Here is a 16696-nt window from a genome sequence, read left to right as displayed (position 1 = left end):
CAATAAATTTTCCCTTAGCAAAAAAAGTGTTGCCACAGTTCGCTCAACTTCTGTTACTGTATGTCAGTCTGATGCAGTCAGGGTCACTTTCATAATCACAACTTGCTAGTCAGCCCCAGGAAAAGATTTAATAAGGTAAGTCTCTTCTCCCTTCCTGAAAATGTTGAAAATTGAACTCTCGTGGACTTGATTCCCCCCTCACCCCCCATTATTCCAGTTTGAAACAGGCGCCATTTCCAAGCAAACACTCATCCATCCACTTTTGCAATGACTTATTCCGTTTGAAAAACTGTCTTTACAGTGAAGGTTTTTATAACTAGGAGTCAGAATTCAAACAATAATGTTACTGTTATAAATCATAAGTTTAAATCCATTAACACCAGCAATGAACACAATTCATCCCTGACCTTCCCATTGGGCATTTTTATATAAGAATGATCCACATGCATAGAAAATCTTGTAAAGTGATGTCAAGAATTTTAGATCCGGATAATAATATACTAACTCCCATTTTTAGGCACCACTGCGATCCACAAAACTCCCACTCAGCTGTTGCCTAACCCTGTAGGCACCTAGACTTACTTGGCATTTACGTTTTTGCCTCTGGGCATGTGCACCACAGCCTCTCTTTAGGGGTCTGGGCACCTATCTTCTGCCTAAGCCCCAAAGTGAATCTCTAACAGGGGAAGATAGGTGTTTGGGTGCCTAAGTCACATGTCGATGCCTGACGCAGTAAGTATGCTCAGAGGCTGCCACCCAGATCAGGCCCCTCAGCTGAGTTCACTCCAAACAGCTGGGGTTGTAGGGGGAAAGAGAAAGACCTTGCTTATAACCTTCAGCCTACTGGTTAGGGTACTCACCCACTATGTGAAAACTCACTGGTTTTGTCCCCCCCCGAGGGAGAAAGGATTTGAACAGGAATTGGCCACCTCGCAGGTTAGTGCTCTAACCACTGAACCATGCGATAATCTGATGTGGGGCTTCTTCAGTCTTTCCTGAAAAGAGACTTCAGTTGTTCCTCTTTAATTGAATAATTAAATATTAATTGGGCCACTGAAAGAGAGAGAATGACTATAGTTTAGGGCATTCACCTGAGAAGGAAGTCCCTTTTCAAATTCCTTTTCATCAGGCAAAGGAGGGACTTGAAGTGGGGATGAGTATGCTAGCCACTAGACTAACAGTTACAAAGGAGGTTCTCTTTTCCCCCTTCCCAACCCCAGTTGTTTTGTGGAGTTAGGAATGCTTAAAGGCCATCTACCTGAATCCTCCCCTCCCTCCCCCGCATGTAACTGAGGCAGCTAAATGCCTATCTTCTCTCAGTTTGTGGATCACAAGCAGAGAGATCAGTGTCTCCCTGCAGTTCAGACTTAGGCGCTTATCTCCATGCAAGGGGGAGGCTTAGCACATATTGCCTCTGGTTGGCGTCTGTCTCCTATTGGCTAGCTTAAAGCTCCCTGCCTAGTGTACTGACTTTATGGATCACAGACTTCGTGTAGGTGTGGCCACAAATTAAAAGTTATGGAAATAGGAAAATGGCAGCTGTCTTTCCAGATCAGGTTTAAAACCAGCATAAATAAAAACACATCTGAATTCTAAACAATGCCCAGTTTCTTTGTGTCATTCTAAAGTAAATGGCCCAGTCTAGAAATTAAAAATATATATATACAAAATCCCCAAATTGAAGTAAACTTCAAAATTCCAAACCCCTAGAAACTAGCATTACACGGTGTACAGAGAGGGTTTGTGGAGTTCTCTGTGAAAGTTACTTGGAGACCTACGTTACACAGTACAAGCTCACATGAAGGGTGTCTGAAGGTGATTGTTTTAGCATCACAATGTAATCTTGTACTACTGGCCTATAAGGACAGGGAAAACAGGGTTAATTGTCTGTAAAACAAATGCAAATTCCAATAATAAATTCAGTGTAGCTAGTTATTTAGATTGATATTTCATGTAGTCCATTGGTTCGATGATGACATTTTCATATGTAACCCTTCTGCCAAGTAGACCTGGCAGCAACCAAGGCCGGGTTCAATATCTAGGGGTTCCTCTTCAATAATACAACACAGAACCGGCTCGAGCCCCCACCCAGTAACCTGGGAAAATTACACACACCCCTGGGCGCCTCTGAGAGGCAATATTTCCTCACTCACAAGTGTAGAAAAGAAACTTTTAATGAAAGGAGGGAAGTCACCCGACATTAATTAGGAAAAATGCCACAAGCAGGATTCATAATCATAAAACTGTGGGCAGAACACCCATCCCAGAGTGCGTGGGGCAGTGCCTTCTGCCTCAAGTTCTTGAGTTCTACAACCAAAAGTTCCTTTTCTCTGCTCCCTCACCATACCCCACTCACAGTGGTTGTCCTTGGTCAGTGAGGACCCAGGGTTCAGAGATGAATCCGTATGAGTTCCCTCCCATCCAGGGAAGAAGGCACCTTGCTTGCTCTGTCATCTGAGCACTTGGTCTGGCTGGCCGCCCTGCCAGCCACGGTTCCTCTCCACTGGCCACCCCGCTAGCCGAGGCTCCTCACTGCCTGGCCACTCCTCCAGCCACTTGTTCCACTTGCTGCCTTGTCAGCTGCTCATTCACCAGCCGACTGTCAGTCACCTTCTACTGCCACCTGCCTCTCTGCTGTGATCTCGGCACGTCAGTCTCTTAGAGATTTTCAGCTCTTTGCAGGCTGGGCAGACACACTACCTGGCTCTCATTTAAGCACTTTAACACAACAAAAGGCTCCTAATGAAGCCCATTTAGCTCTATCATTGAACAGTGGAGAGGAACAGGTTAAACCTTTACGGCGAGTCCACACCTCCTGACTAGGGCACCTGCCCCTCCCCCCCCTTACTTTCACAGGGGTCTGGCATTCAAGCCCCTGGCTTAGCAAGTTCCTTTCAGCTGAGGGTGACCCCTCAATTGGGACAAGCTCAGCACAGTTCTGCTCCCCATTAGTCATACAATGAAGATAACATTGATAACAACATTTCACTACCCCTGCATTCCATACTAAAGTGATTTGTAACCCAACACCAGCCTAAGCTGATCACTTGGAACTACACATCTCCTGTCTGCTAGATACCTACGCAACGTAGGTGTGTTCATGTACATACAGTTTGCTCCTGAAGTCTCTCCCCCTCCCGAACTAGCTGTCAGTGGAGAGTTCATTCAGACCCTGCTTACACATGCTATCTCTCTTTGTGGATTCTGAAGTGACTCTGAAGTCCAAAGTGTGACATGCATGCTCATGAGCTGATTGGGCAGACAAAGTCATTGGTGAGTGTCTTGGTAACTATAGCAGTGGTTTAATGCTTTTCCCTTACTACTAATAGCTGGGATAGCTCAGTGGTTTGTGCATTGGCCTACTAAACCCAGGGTTGTGAGTTCAATCCTTGAGGGGGCCACTTAGGGATCTGGGGCAAAATCAGGTCCTCCTAGTGAAGGCAGGGGACTGGACTCAACTCAATGACCTTTCAGGGTCCCTTCCAGTTCTATAAGATAAGTATATCTCCATATATTATTATCTTTCTAAAAGATATCCTGTGGCTCAACCAGACATAATGGGCTTGATGATGAGTTCCGTGGGTGAGGTTCTTTTGCCTTGGTTATGCAGGAGATCAGATTATCTTAAATGGTCCCTTTGGGGTTTAAAATCTATTAATCAAAATGCAAGAAGAAGATTTCTCTATACGTTAAATGATGACTGTCAAATCTAGTTTTATGTTTTGAAAAATTCTTATACCAAAATTCAAGAATTCAGTAACTCCCAATAATTTTTTTGCAAATATATTTTTAGAGTTATTGCCAGAAATGCATCAAGAACAGATGGGTTGGACCTCACCCACCCACCTACCCTCCTGGCTTGTAAGCAAGTTTAATGCTTCATGCATATAACTTATGAAAAATGGCATCTCAGAAACATGGACAAAAGGAGTGTGCAGTCTTGTTTCCTAGTTCTGTGATCTTCCACAGAATTATCAGCAGTTGACAGTTTGCTAAGCCTTTATTCTGCCAGCCTTACATTTAGTTCCATGTGTGGGTTTTTTTCTGAAGAAAGAAATTAGTAAAATTACTAATAGTACTTGCTGGTAATGAAAGCTAAATGGAGTCCAATATAATCTACTGTGTGCAGAGGCTCATAGTTTCTGGAAGAATCTCATTCTGAGCTGAAGCTTTCCATGATTGATTTGAGAAAAATCTCTTCAATCATCAAGTTATATGATAGCCTGGTCAACCCTAGTATGTCGAAAATGGCAGTTACACCTCAGCTGTGTAAATCTGCATAGCTCCACTGACTTCAATGGATCTGTGCTGACTTATACCAACTTGCCTCTAGCATGTAAATAAATAGTTCTTAATGAGGAAGCTTCACTTATATTTTGGGGCAAGGGTGGGGGGAAGAGACTGCATGCCTGCACTAACATAGACCTTGTTGTGATCTGGGATATGATGCTGAGGAGACTGCAAGGGCTGTGGCAGCTGGCCTTTTGCCAACATCTTTTTGTGGTGAAGGTTTGGTCTACTGGTCTACATACATCTTATGCCCAAGTTAGTAAAATCAATACAACCCTCTTGTATGGAACTCTTAAAGTTATTTGTAAGAGTGTCCACACAAGAGGGTTGGTTGCATGGTGCACAAACGGTGGAGGATATCACTATGGTGTCTCCTACAAACCCTTCAAAACTGGTGCCTTCAAAACTGCTTTTTACCACTAGGTAAAATATTAATGACACTACTAGCATTCCCCATTCTAAGTATCTGGTCTTAGTGGTAGCAATCTGATTAAACAAATAAAGAGTAAAAGTATTTCATATTTGCCCTGTTTTCTCAAATTTACTACATACAATTTTTCAAAGTGGAAGAATATTTTGCACAAAACTGCTTTAGAGAAAGATGGGTTATTTTAAGAAAGCAAGAGGCAAAATTAATGAACCATACTATAATAGCAATAAGTCTTATGACAGTGTGCATTAATAGCCTATTGGTGCATTTCACAGGTGGCAGAACCTGCATGCCAAAACCCTACTGACTTATACCCTGGAGAGGCTTATTGCTATTTTAACAGTAAGTTGCTTTTTGCAGTGACTTCACTTTCCCCCCATTTTAACGAAGAAGAATAAAAGGGTGTTTGTCCTTGGGTGGATTTTACAGTCCTGCTTGGTCTCAATCCCTGTAGTTACTACATACTGGGAGTACTTCCCACTTCTTGCTCAACTTGGCCCCCATACTGCCACGGATCCCGGTTTCAGGGGGACTACTCAGGATAGTAAAGGTAAGCACGAGTGTGTTTCCAGGATCAGGGCCCAAGTGGTGAAGGGTGTGCTTGGGTACTGTAGGCACAGGATGGATGATGAGTGGCCAGTGAGGTCGGAACTACAGACCCAGGGAAGAGCGCAGGTGAGAAATAGTTGAAGGGGGCTGTGTCGTGGTCCTTCCCCGCCCCGCCCCCCGCGAGGTTTGGGTCAGGTTGGGTGGGAGCCCCGCACCAGGGTATGCAGGGGCGGTGGCAGGGCGCTGGGGAGTGCCCCCTGGAGGCGGGGCGGTGGGTGATGGGGAAGCACGTCCTGGGAGGGCGCTGGGGAGCACACTCTCGAGGCGGGGCGGTGGGCGGATGCAGCCTGGTCGAGTCCCTGGGGGGTGGGCGGCATGTTTGAGGGGTGCAGGGCAGGAGCTACAGTGTCGCTTTGGGGGAGGGAGGCGGAGTCACCGGGGGAGCTGCACCCTCCCCTCCGCGCACAGGGCGGGGTGGCCAGGCCCGGCCCAGCCTGGAGGCGCGTCGCTGGCGTGTGTGGAGCCGCCCCCGCCCGAGCAGCGAGCCGCGGCGGGAGAGAGGCGACAGCTAGCTCCGCGGTCGCCGGGCGGACACAGCCAGGGCCCCGCCGAGGTGCCGCCGCCAGCAGGTCAGAGGCGGGGCGGGCTGCATTAGTGGGGCATGGCCAGGGGGAGGTGCGGGTGGGTGCCGTGCGCGGGGGCAGCGAGGCGCCCAGGGGCTGGGGACGAGGGCACCGGCAGACGGGCCTGCAGCGCGCCGCTGGGCTGACCTGGTCCCCGGGTGCCGGGGCGGCTTTTTGTTCGCTTCGTTTGGGTTCCTGCGCTTGTTTGTCGCTCTGGCTCTGACGAGGCGCTGGGGCTCAGGTAGCGCTGCGAAACCCCACCCACCCCAGGCTCCGCTTTGCCTCCTGCGGCTCCCACGCTCCAGACGGGGAGACGCTGTCGGGCTTGCTGGGCTTCCGAATGACAACAAGGCGAGCGTGTGTCAGCTCTGCACCTGTGCAGGAAACTCGTGTCGGGAGGGAAGTTGACCCAGGGCCCTTCTCCAGCGCGTCCCCACCCCAGTGAGGAGTTACGGCTGAAGAGCGCTAAGTTGCCCTGCTTTATCCTTAAACTTTGGTGTGTTTCCCACTTCTGTTCTAAGAACTTGGGCTGCCCCAGAGGTGGTAACCATTGAGACTGGAAGTTCTGTTTTAGTTAGACAGGAGCTTCATGCTCTTCCTCCAAATGGGGAGAACTCTGCTTACTCCCTATTATATGTGGTTCAGTGGCAATTGATAGTTCTGTTAACTCAGCATTTGGCACACTGCGCGTGGTAAAAAGTAGCAGTGAACAGAACTAATGTTTTCGTTTCTTCTGGAAGAGAAGATCTCTGATTAAGGCCTTGTTTACGTTAGCATTTTTCTTCAAATTTCTCACCATTGCAGTTCTGCTGCTGGCAGTAGTGGCTAGGTGGGCTTATGCAGAATTCTTTTCAGAAGCCACTGGAACGTCTTAACTCATCTAGACTTGCCGTAATTAGGGTTAGACAATACTGTGGCTAAAACATCAGTGACCTGTCTGTATTAGCTCTTCCTTTACGGCTACTGTACCTCTGGTAGAGCTGTGCTGGTGAGAGCGAAACAGTGGGAAGTTTGAATAAAAATGCTAGTTTGTAGTCACACCCTGAGAAACAGTGGGGAAAACACTTAAGTACCCCCTTCTTTTGCCAATTATGCACAGAAAGTCTGTAGATAGATAATGTTGATTAGAAGGTGTCTTTTCACTTTTAAAAAAAAATCTTTATTTTCAGTCAGTTTCTCTTTTGAGATGTTTTGTCTGTCAGTTTTAGACCTGTTCTACTCCTGACCACAAGTACAAATAACATCAATAATAATGCATACGTATATTTGAAACAGCATGACCTACCTTGAGATATACTTTGTTTAACTGTAGTGTGAAACCATGCAGGGATAATCTAACTAGTGAGACTGTTTATGGTAGTCGTTTCAAATTGCTGTATTTTGAAAGTAATACAGAATTATAATTAGTAGAATGTAATTTTTTTCTTAAATATATGTGACTCAGCTTGTAACTTTAAAACACTGTTCATACCATGGTGTGTGGATTAAAAAAATCCTTTTGATCCTCATTACCTATGGTTCTTGCATTGGGTTTTCTGACACTCAATGTGTATTTGAACACTGAAGTGTCATCCAGGGGATACTGCCCTTGAAGAATGGTCTCTAGCATTGCTGTGCCAGGCTGGTAGAAAACCTCTTTTACACTTGCTCTTAAAATGTGTTGACACTGGAGAGAAAAAAAATGTTCAGCATCAGCACTGCCAGTTTTGGAAACTATAGTGTAGACTGGGCGTCCGGCGTGGTGGTAAAAATATCTGCACACAGTCTGCCGTTCAGCTCGCATGTGCTGGCACTGGTGCTTGAAAAACTCAGTTTTTCTTAGTATTGTTCAGTGCCAGGTTGGCATGTGTTTGAAGGATAAGAGAGCACCTAGTGGGACAAGAGCAGTTCTCTTCCTCTTCGATGATTACCATGAATGCCTTGGTTTGCTTCTGTTATTCCAGGCTACTGGTATACAAGACAATTGTGCTTCAGCCACTGGCACTCACTACTGCTTATGTTTCAGAGTAGCAGCCGTGTTAGTCTGTATCCGCAAAAAGAACAGGAGTACTTGTGGCACCTTAGAGACTAACAAATTTATTAGAGCATAAGCTTTCATGGGCTACAGCCCACGAAAGCTTATGCTCTAATAAATTTGTTAGTCTCTAAGGTGCCACAAGTACTCCTGTTCTTTTTCACTCTATATGCATCCGAAGAAGTGGGTTGTAGCCCACGAAAGCTTATGCTCTAATAAATTTGTTAGTCTCTAAGGTGCCACAAGTACTACTGCTTATGGAGACCCTGATCCTGTATGTAGCTATAGGTGGCCTGACCCCTTGATTTCACTGTGGCTCTGCACAGGTGCATGGGTCTGTCTATGTTGAACAGCTTGCAGCTTCAGGGCCACAGAATGGTCTGGCAGCCTGCTTGTTTTGCTATATTAGCATTGGTCTCCTCATGAGTGGAATGTCTGCGTGTGCAGCCACACAGGTTGTACATTTGTAGGCCCAGCTGTGCTATTATGTGTGTAATCTCAACATAGTTTTCCTTCTGAAGTTTAATTCCTGCCTTCATCATCGCAGTCTTTTTTTCTTTCTTTCTTCACCTATTTTTAAAGTCAAGCAGACAATTGGGACAATCTGTCACAATCTCAAATTTTTGGGATTAAGGTGCTAGAAGTGGCATATCTTCTTAACGTTTGGCTTTTATAGAATGAAGCCTGTAGTGCTGAGACGGTTTGAAAAAAGTCTACTTATTGGTAAATCTTAGACGAAATTCCTGTCTACTACTACATCCACCCTCTTTCTGTAACTTTTTTGTACTTCTCTGCTGATTGGATAGTCTCTAGAATGGAGTTGTGTGGGCTGTAAATTTGGAATGAATTAGTTCAAAGGAAGAAAATATTCTTTCTACGCTGGCAGAGGAAGCTACTGCTGTTAAAAGTGAGATTATCACTTCAACAGTCTCTGAATCCAAGTGCTTAAGTGACTTCCAGCAGTTCACTGGTGTGACTTTCTTTAAAACATCATCAGCAAACATATATTTCTTGAATGGTTCACCCTTAGTTCTGTTTATTATAGTTGGCATTATGGAGGGATGATTGCTGGATGTCAATGTCATAGCCAACTCCTCTTCATCAGCAGTTAAGGTTTGACCTTGGTACCGAGTATTGAGAATATTTGCAAGAAAATGAGCTGGAGATAGTGCTTGTCTCATTTGTTTTTTTAATGCTTGTAATTTAACTCTGTCATTGCATATTTCTCTTTTTTAAGGTCTCACTCAGTTCCTTCTAAATTTCAGCAGCATCAGCAATAAAGCAGCTATTTCCCTGCATTTTGTTCAAGGCTACAGAAATAGGCTTCAGGGTACTCAGCATGTGTTTAACATTTCTCTTAAGGCCAATGTTGAGAGCTTTGGCTATGACAGTGCCATCTATTTTTTCATGATTTTGTTCACAAACTGTTGTCAGATTAGGCCAGTTCTTGATATAGTGCTCAAAACAGTCCACTACTGAGTTCCGTCGCACATCTTGTGGGAGAGTTAGCTGCTTCCTCCCACATTTTTCAGAACAGCTGGTGCAAAGTGGTTGTTTCGGAAGTATTTTGTAATTTCAACAGCGTTAGCCTTTATTTCTGGAACACTGAAGTCTTTGGCGAGGAGGTGCATCAAATGAGCACAGCAACCGTATGTTATTAGCTTGGGACTCTCTTCTAAATAATTTCTTCACATCTTGGATACATTTGCAGCATTGTCTGTGACCAAGCTGCGTACTAGACATTTGAATTTTTTTTCACAGTTTGTTATAGCTTTTACTGCTACTTCTTGTAGCAGTGTGCATTTGGCTGTGTGCATTTCCTGATGTATCAATTGTTTCTGTAAGGAAGACATTCCCTTCTTCTATTCTCACACAAGCACATACAACAGGATCATTGTGGACATTGCTCCACCCATCAAGACTCAGGTTAACAATTACCCTCTAGACCTTTTGCACACTGCTCAATTTCTCTTTCATACACTTTATCCAGCAATTTGCCTGCGACATCCGCTCTGTTGGGTGGACTGTATCCTGGTCTTAATGACTGAACCGTGTTAATAAAGTGTGGGTTCTCAATCATATGGAAAGGAGAGTTTGTTGCATAAACAAACCGGGCAATTTTTTCATCAATTACCTCTTTTTGTAATCTGCTGGTTCTTATCACAAACTTATCTATGGTTGTTTCTGGATGATGGAGATTTTTTTCTTTTCTTTTTGCTACAGGTGATATACTGTGGCTATGTGACATACATGATGTGACTGAAACACTATCATTGGCAGATAACTCTGAAACTATAGAAAATGATGGTGATTTTGAAGGTGGATAGTCTTCAGAATCCTGTATGTTGAGGATGGATTCTCCTAAACAAAATAAGTCAATGCAGTTATTTAATTATTATTACTCATTGCATTCAGTGACATGCAGTACTACTTTAAAGGTGAAATTGTAAAAGGAAGATCTGCCTATTTCAGCTATTTATTTTTTATCACAACTGCATCTAAAATGATAGTACCATAGAGTAACAACTGTATTTTTTGCTCAAACATGAGAATTCAAGAATAGTTCAGAAGGACGACAGGCAGTCCTTAAGAAAGAAGTATGAAATAAAAATGTTTACCAACCTGAAGATCCTGCATGTTCAGACATGTTCCCTTCATCATCTTCAACGCAGCTTCCTCCTGAGAAGGAACACTTCTCATGATGTTGTTTTATTCGGGCAACTAGGCCTTACATTTCTTTGTTGTGCTGTTTGCATATTGTGTGCATGCCTGTCTTACCCACAGGTAGAGGAACTTCATTAAAATATTCCCAAACTAAGTCTCTTTTATGGCCTGCTGCCATTATAGGTTTTCCCTTGTAGTGAGAGAATGGTATGGTAGATCTCAAATCAATGAAGGCTACACTCAGAAAGACCTCAAGACTTCTGGAATATGCTGCTCAAACAGTTTCATTTTTGTTTCTACTGCCTGTCCCTCCCTTCTCACATTGATCTCCAGACTTCTCCTTGTCCAGATCTATTCCACCCCCAACAATCTTCTATTCATTGAACTTTTTGAAACTTTTCACTTTAGAAAGATGTAAGGGATTGACTCTGTGTACACAAATTTGCAGAGGGACAATAGGGTTGAGGTCTGTTATTTCTCACCTCTATATATTATTTATTTTAAAACTTTTTTGCTGTTAGCAAGCATGTTATCTCTGGAGACACAAATCCACAGTTTGAGAACTACAAAACTAAGCATCTCTGATAGTGCTCAGTCTAGAAGATATCGAGTCCCATTGGGTAGATAGAAAGATTTATAACCAAAATAATCTATACAGAAGCCCCTGGAGCCCCATAAAGTTGGGTCCCTAATCCATGAACTATTATAACTCATTTACAAAACTTTTCTTAAACATTACATGAATATATTGTCTCATACTATAGAATTAGAATTTATAATCCCTATTCCATGATGAGATATCTTTAAGCTATAATAGTTTTAATTAAGATACATCTTTAGATAGGTTTTTTCCTCAAAAAGCATTTTATCAAAAAAATCCGATTTAAATAAAAGAAATCTATTTTTTTTTAAATAATTGAGTTTTATCCACCATGGCCTCCTTGCCCCCTCTCTGCTTAGTGCTGCAAACTCAGCTGATGGGAGGAATTCATTTCTAAGGCCATGGCTACACTTGCAGATGTAGAGCGCTGTGAGTTAAACCCGCTTTCGGAGAGCGCAGTAGGGAAAGTGCTGCAGTCTGTCCACACTGACAGCTGCTTGCGCACTTGCGTGGCCACATTTGCAGCACTTGCAGCAGCATTGGGAGTGGTGTATTATGGGCATCTATCCCAGCATGCAAGTGACTGGAACATGCTTTTCAAATAGGGGTGGGGTGGGATGGAGTGTGATAGGGAGTATGTTGTGTGTATGTGTGTGGGGGGAGAGAGTGGGTTTTTGGGGGGCTGAGAGCATGTCAGCATGCTGTCTTGTAACTTCAGACAGCAGGAGACCCCTCCCCCCCGCCTCTCTCACACACAGCATTCCACGCTAATCTGTCTCGGAGCAGATAAGCAGCCGTCTGTCAGAAACGGAGCTTTCAGACAGCATATCCGCATTCCTACAGCGAGTTCAAAACAATGAGAAGAGTGGCCACTTGACTTAAGGGGATTACGGGACGTTTCCGGAGACTGATCAGAGCGCAGTAATGCAACACCTTGTCCACACTGGCGCTGCAGTGCTCCAGCGGGGGTGCAGCAAACATTATTCCACTTGCCGAGGTGGAGTACCAGCAGCGCTGTAGCCGCGGAGTCTACGTGCCTCTACGTGCCTTGCCAGTGTGGATGGGTAGTGAGCTAGTGTGCCCGGGGCTCCTTTATTCTGCTGTAATTTGCAAGAGTAGCCAAGCCCTAAGACTCCTCTTCACTGGAGGGGGAGAGTAAACAACAAAGTCTTTTGTCCTCTTTAATGTTCCACTCTAGTACATCTGGTGTCAATGTCCCTTCCTTGTGGGGAATCACATTTCTGTTGGAGATCAGCATTTCACAGTAGTTAATGTTTCTTTCCTGTCTGGTGATTTATAGTTACTGGGGGTCACAATGCAAACACCCAAATATTACCTTATAACATGGGATACAGATGTTAGAAGTGAGATTAATACATGCAGCAATTTACAAGCATTCCATAAAGTCCTAAGCATTAAATGCATTCTTATAGTTAAAATAGGTATTAGAATTATACCAAGACACAGATGAGCCAGATTGGTTCCAACAACGTATTTGTCAGTGTTCAGTGGAGAGGACCTTGGCATAAGCTGGCACATGGTCTGCCAGCATCACATGTATAGTCTGATTTTATTTTAGGTTAGACATGTTCTCTCATTAACTGCCACCATGGCCTCATTCATTAATACCTTGATTGTGTATATTAACTGCTTCTAAGCCAACCTCTCTGCTCACTGAGGAAAGTCTGTCAGTGCCTGTTGGGACACTACTAGAGTGTTTCAGAATCAAGAGACCTTGCAGCAGAATTTGGGTCCAAACTAACCTGCCTAGAAAAACTCAGAGCCTTGCACATAGGTATTAAATCTGTAAAGTATCTTATCAGAGTAGAACCCCACTTAAATCTTTCTTTAAATGATTCCTACAACTCCATAATCATTTTTACTACTCTTCTCTGAATTGTTTCCAGTTTGTTGATAGCTTTTTGATGCTGAAGTGCTCAGAGCAGATGTGAATGCAGTAGTCAATAGCAGAGATGAAAATTACGTAGAAGCTGTTTTTTCAACACTGGTAGACCCCCCCAGCTGCGCCTACTCCCCCCATCCCCCTGATATCTGTTTAAATTGTGCTTGTGTGTATTTTTTTCTAGAGTATATAAAAATAAAACTTTCACACTCTTCTTATTAGCTACTTTTATAATACCTTTTTCACAAGAGCGTCATGTAGTATCTTAGTGAAACCACTTAGATGTGTGTGTAATTTTTACATGCTTCCAGTGGTAAGTCATAGAGGTCTGATTCTGATCTGTTGATGTTAGATATTGTGAAGGGCACCCTAGAAACACCTAAGCACCATATATATGTGATCAAGATAAAGCTGTGAATTTTGTCTCTCCCAACTTTAGCAGCTTTTTGTTTGCTATGGTGGTTTGGTGTATGTGCATATGTAATCCTTCATCTTTCCTTATTGCAGAAAAGCTTTTGCAAAATGATGAGTCTTGTAGTGTACTCTGAAAACTGTCATGCTTAGACTCTGCCTTATTCACTTCAGTAGATTTTCCATGGTTGGGTGTTCCTGACCCAGCATGCCTTATTTGTGTCTTTCAAGAGCTTCACCTTTGGCAGCAGGATTGTCCCAGAGGAGTGCAGCTCTGTAGATAGGTGATTTCTTATGTAAACTGGTCCCAGCACGTTGACTGTCTTAAACATTAAGACAGATTGGTACGAGAAGTGAACTAGGAGTTGAAGAGTGCACAGCATCAGTGTGATATGTTCTTTAGAGCTTTCAGCTAAGGAGGTGGGTGGTTGCATTCTAAACAAGTTAGACTTCCTGTGTAGCCTTCACTTTCAGCCCGATTCATTGGGTTACAATAGTTAGTGTCTTGATTAGCTTCTTGCTCTTCTCACTAGCAACACGTAATATTTGTTTTCAAGTTGAGCTAATGACCTTTTCTTGAGAGGTTTTCTCAGGTAGGCACTCTTAATAACCTTGTGACTCCGTCTGCTGAGATGATATAAAAGTCAGTATTGTCAGAATGTTCTTGACAATGGTGTCTGTTGCATCTCAACTTTACTATTCTATATATGTTCTTGTATATCATTCATCACCATAGTATCTGAATGCCTTCCAATAGTGCATTAAACAACATGACTAACATCCATCATATGTTTCTTCTCTCATCCTCTTCCTAGGGGAGAAGTGTGTGCAGTGGAGTGTCTTGTTTCGGTAGGTATTTAAAAAAATACACAGCAACATGTACATGTTTTTATTATTTGTATTAGAGAAAATGCACCTTACACTTGGAGCAGAAGCTGGTGAGGTTTGTGATGGTCCTTAGTTCCTGGGGTAGTCCTAGGGAGGGGGCCGTAATGAGGTGATGGTCTGACAGTGTCCAAGGGAGGGGGTGGGATTTAGTGTTCTCAGTATTCATCTACACTGAAGATCAGGTCCAGGGTATGACCTGTGAAAGTCCTGTATCTTATAACTATCAGCTTTTTTCTCAGAGGTAGCTATCAGGTTGTTAGAAGGGGATATCCAAATTAGTGGCCCCGGCCATTGATGAGGAATTCTATTTAATTAATTAAATTTATTTTTATGGAGAGTGGAAGAAGCAGAAAATATAGAGGAGGGAGAACACATGATGTAGGGAAGGAAAGGGTTAGGAAATAGAGCCCATCCATTTGGAGAACTCCGTTGAGGGGGTAAATCTCTCTTTTGTAATCCTAACAGGTAGTGAATGAAGTATTGCATGAACTTTGACTCTAAGATACAGTTTTTCATAATATACGTTTTGGTAGCGGTGGAATTAAATCTTAGGCCACATCTACACTACCACTTATGGAAAAAACACCCCCCTCAGCGACATAAATTTCACTGGCATAAGTGGTAGTGTGCACAGTGCTATGTCAGCGGGACATAGCTACTACCGCTCGTTGGGGAGTGGTTTAATTACGTTGATGGGAGAGTTCGTCTCCGTCGGCATAGAGTGGCTACATGAGAGACCTTACAGCAGGACAGCTGCACTGATAAAGTTATCCCATTGTAAGGTCTCTAGTGTAGACATAGCCTTAGTGTAAACTATGTGGGCCATACTGTCATCACAGATGTAGCTGTCCCAGGTCTGCTGCTTGTACTGCTGACATGTTATATTGACTCTACTTCCTTGGTCTTTGTAGCTTTTACTGTACTTCTTTGGTGCAAAACATTCCTGTTGTTTGTGCAGAGTCATCTCTTATCTATTGGTGGGTCTGCACTTATGACAGAGTGTAGAATACCAATGCTGCAAAACCAGCCAGCACAGGTATAAATAGCATCATAGATGATGAGGCACTGCTTAGTCCAGGGGTAGGCAACCTATGGCACGCATGCCAAAGGCAGCACGCAAGCTGATTTTCAGTGGCACTCACACTGTCCGGGTCCTGGCCACTGGTCCGGGAGTCTCTGCATTTTAATTTAATTTTAAATGAAGCTTCTTAAACATTTTAAAAACCTTATTTACTTTACATACAACAATAGTTTAGTTATATATTATAGACATAGAAAGAGACCGTCTAAAAACGTTAAGATGTATTACTGGTACGCGAAACCTTAAATTAGAGTGAATAAATGAAGACTCGGCACACCACTTCTGAAAGGTTGCTGACCCCTGGCTTAGTCCAGTAGTGCCCTAGATGCCAGAACCCTGGGGTGTACCCCCTACTCTGCTCTGTACATGCCCAGGCAGTGCTGCTCAGGTCTACACTGCTATTTTTAGCAATGTCCTGGAGACATTCCAGAATTAACACCTAGTTTAGTTAAATGAAGGTAATTCATAACCTCCATTGCAGGCAAATACTGCTCTCTCTGCATAGCCTTGGGGGCCATCATGTAGAATCAACATGATTTTTGCTTCCCAAGCTGTGGAGCTGGAATTGGGGAGCCCATGCAGCAGATACACATGCTCTGAAAACTAAAAGGATCTTAGGGGTGGGAGCCAGCAGATCCTCCTATTAGATGGATTCATCCGTTTTTTTTCTTCCTGTATCTGGTTTGATTAGAAGCAGAGGGCTGAGGCGAAGGTGGTTTTCAGGAAGAACCTCTCACTATACAACTCTGTTGTTCAGTAGGGTGAGGATCCGGAATATGGACAGTTCACACCTTTGCATTGTTTTCAGATGTCCGTCTGTCAACCTGTCGTGGAACAGGGTAACACTCACAATAAGCTCAGATTCAGCTGAGGCAGCATCAGGCTTATTCCGAGTACACAACACAGCACCTAATGGGTAAGGAGCAGCTTTTGTGTTGAGCAGACACTGAGTGGCACTAGATGAATTCTTACATATCAGGTATGGAATGGCCTCTTGTGGGCAACACCCAATATGGGGTGAGCTATACCAATTCAATTACAAACCCTGCACTGGCTGCGTGAGTTCCTTACAGGACCCAGGAAGACAACATTACGGGCTTCTCTATAGGGGGATTTAGTTTGCACTGAGTTGGCGGACAGTAGATGGTGCACAATATGTAGGCATGCTAATAGGGTGTACACAGGAAAGCTGTACTCTCTTTCAGTTTGCATCATTGTGTACACACAGCAGGGGCTTGGTGT

The 16696-nt window shown here is 43.7% G+C and overlaps 1 protein-coding gene across 1 annotated transcript in view; it reads left to right on the top strand.

The window, feature by feature from the left end:
• The first annotated feature begins 6368 nt into the window (after positions 1-6368).
• Positions 6369-16696, top strand: part of MBNL2 (muscleblind like splicing regulator 2) — a 139558-nt gene continuing 129230 nt past the window's right edge. The window contains exon 1 of the mRNA XM_065410067.1: positions 6369-6388. The gene's annotated coding sequence lies outside the window, so the exon portion shown is untranslated. The remainder of the gene's footprint in view (positions 6389-16696) is intronic.

This window comes from Emys orbicularis, chromosome 1, assembly GCF_028017835.1.
Source record: "Emys orbicularis isolate rEmyOrb1 chromosome 1, rEmyOrb1.hap1, whole genome shotgun sequence".
Classification (NCBI taxonomy): domain Eukaryota; kingdom Metazoa; phylum Chordata; order Testudines; family Emydidae; genus Emys; species Emys orbicularis.
The sequence above is the reverse complement of the archived record's forward strand: the minus strand, read 5'-3'. Positions and strand labels throughout refer to the sequence as shown.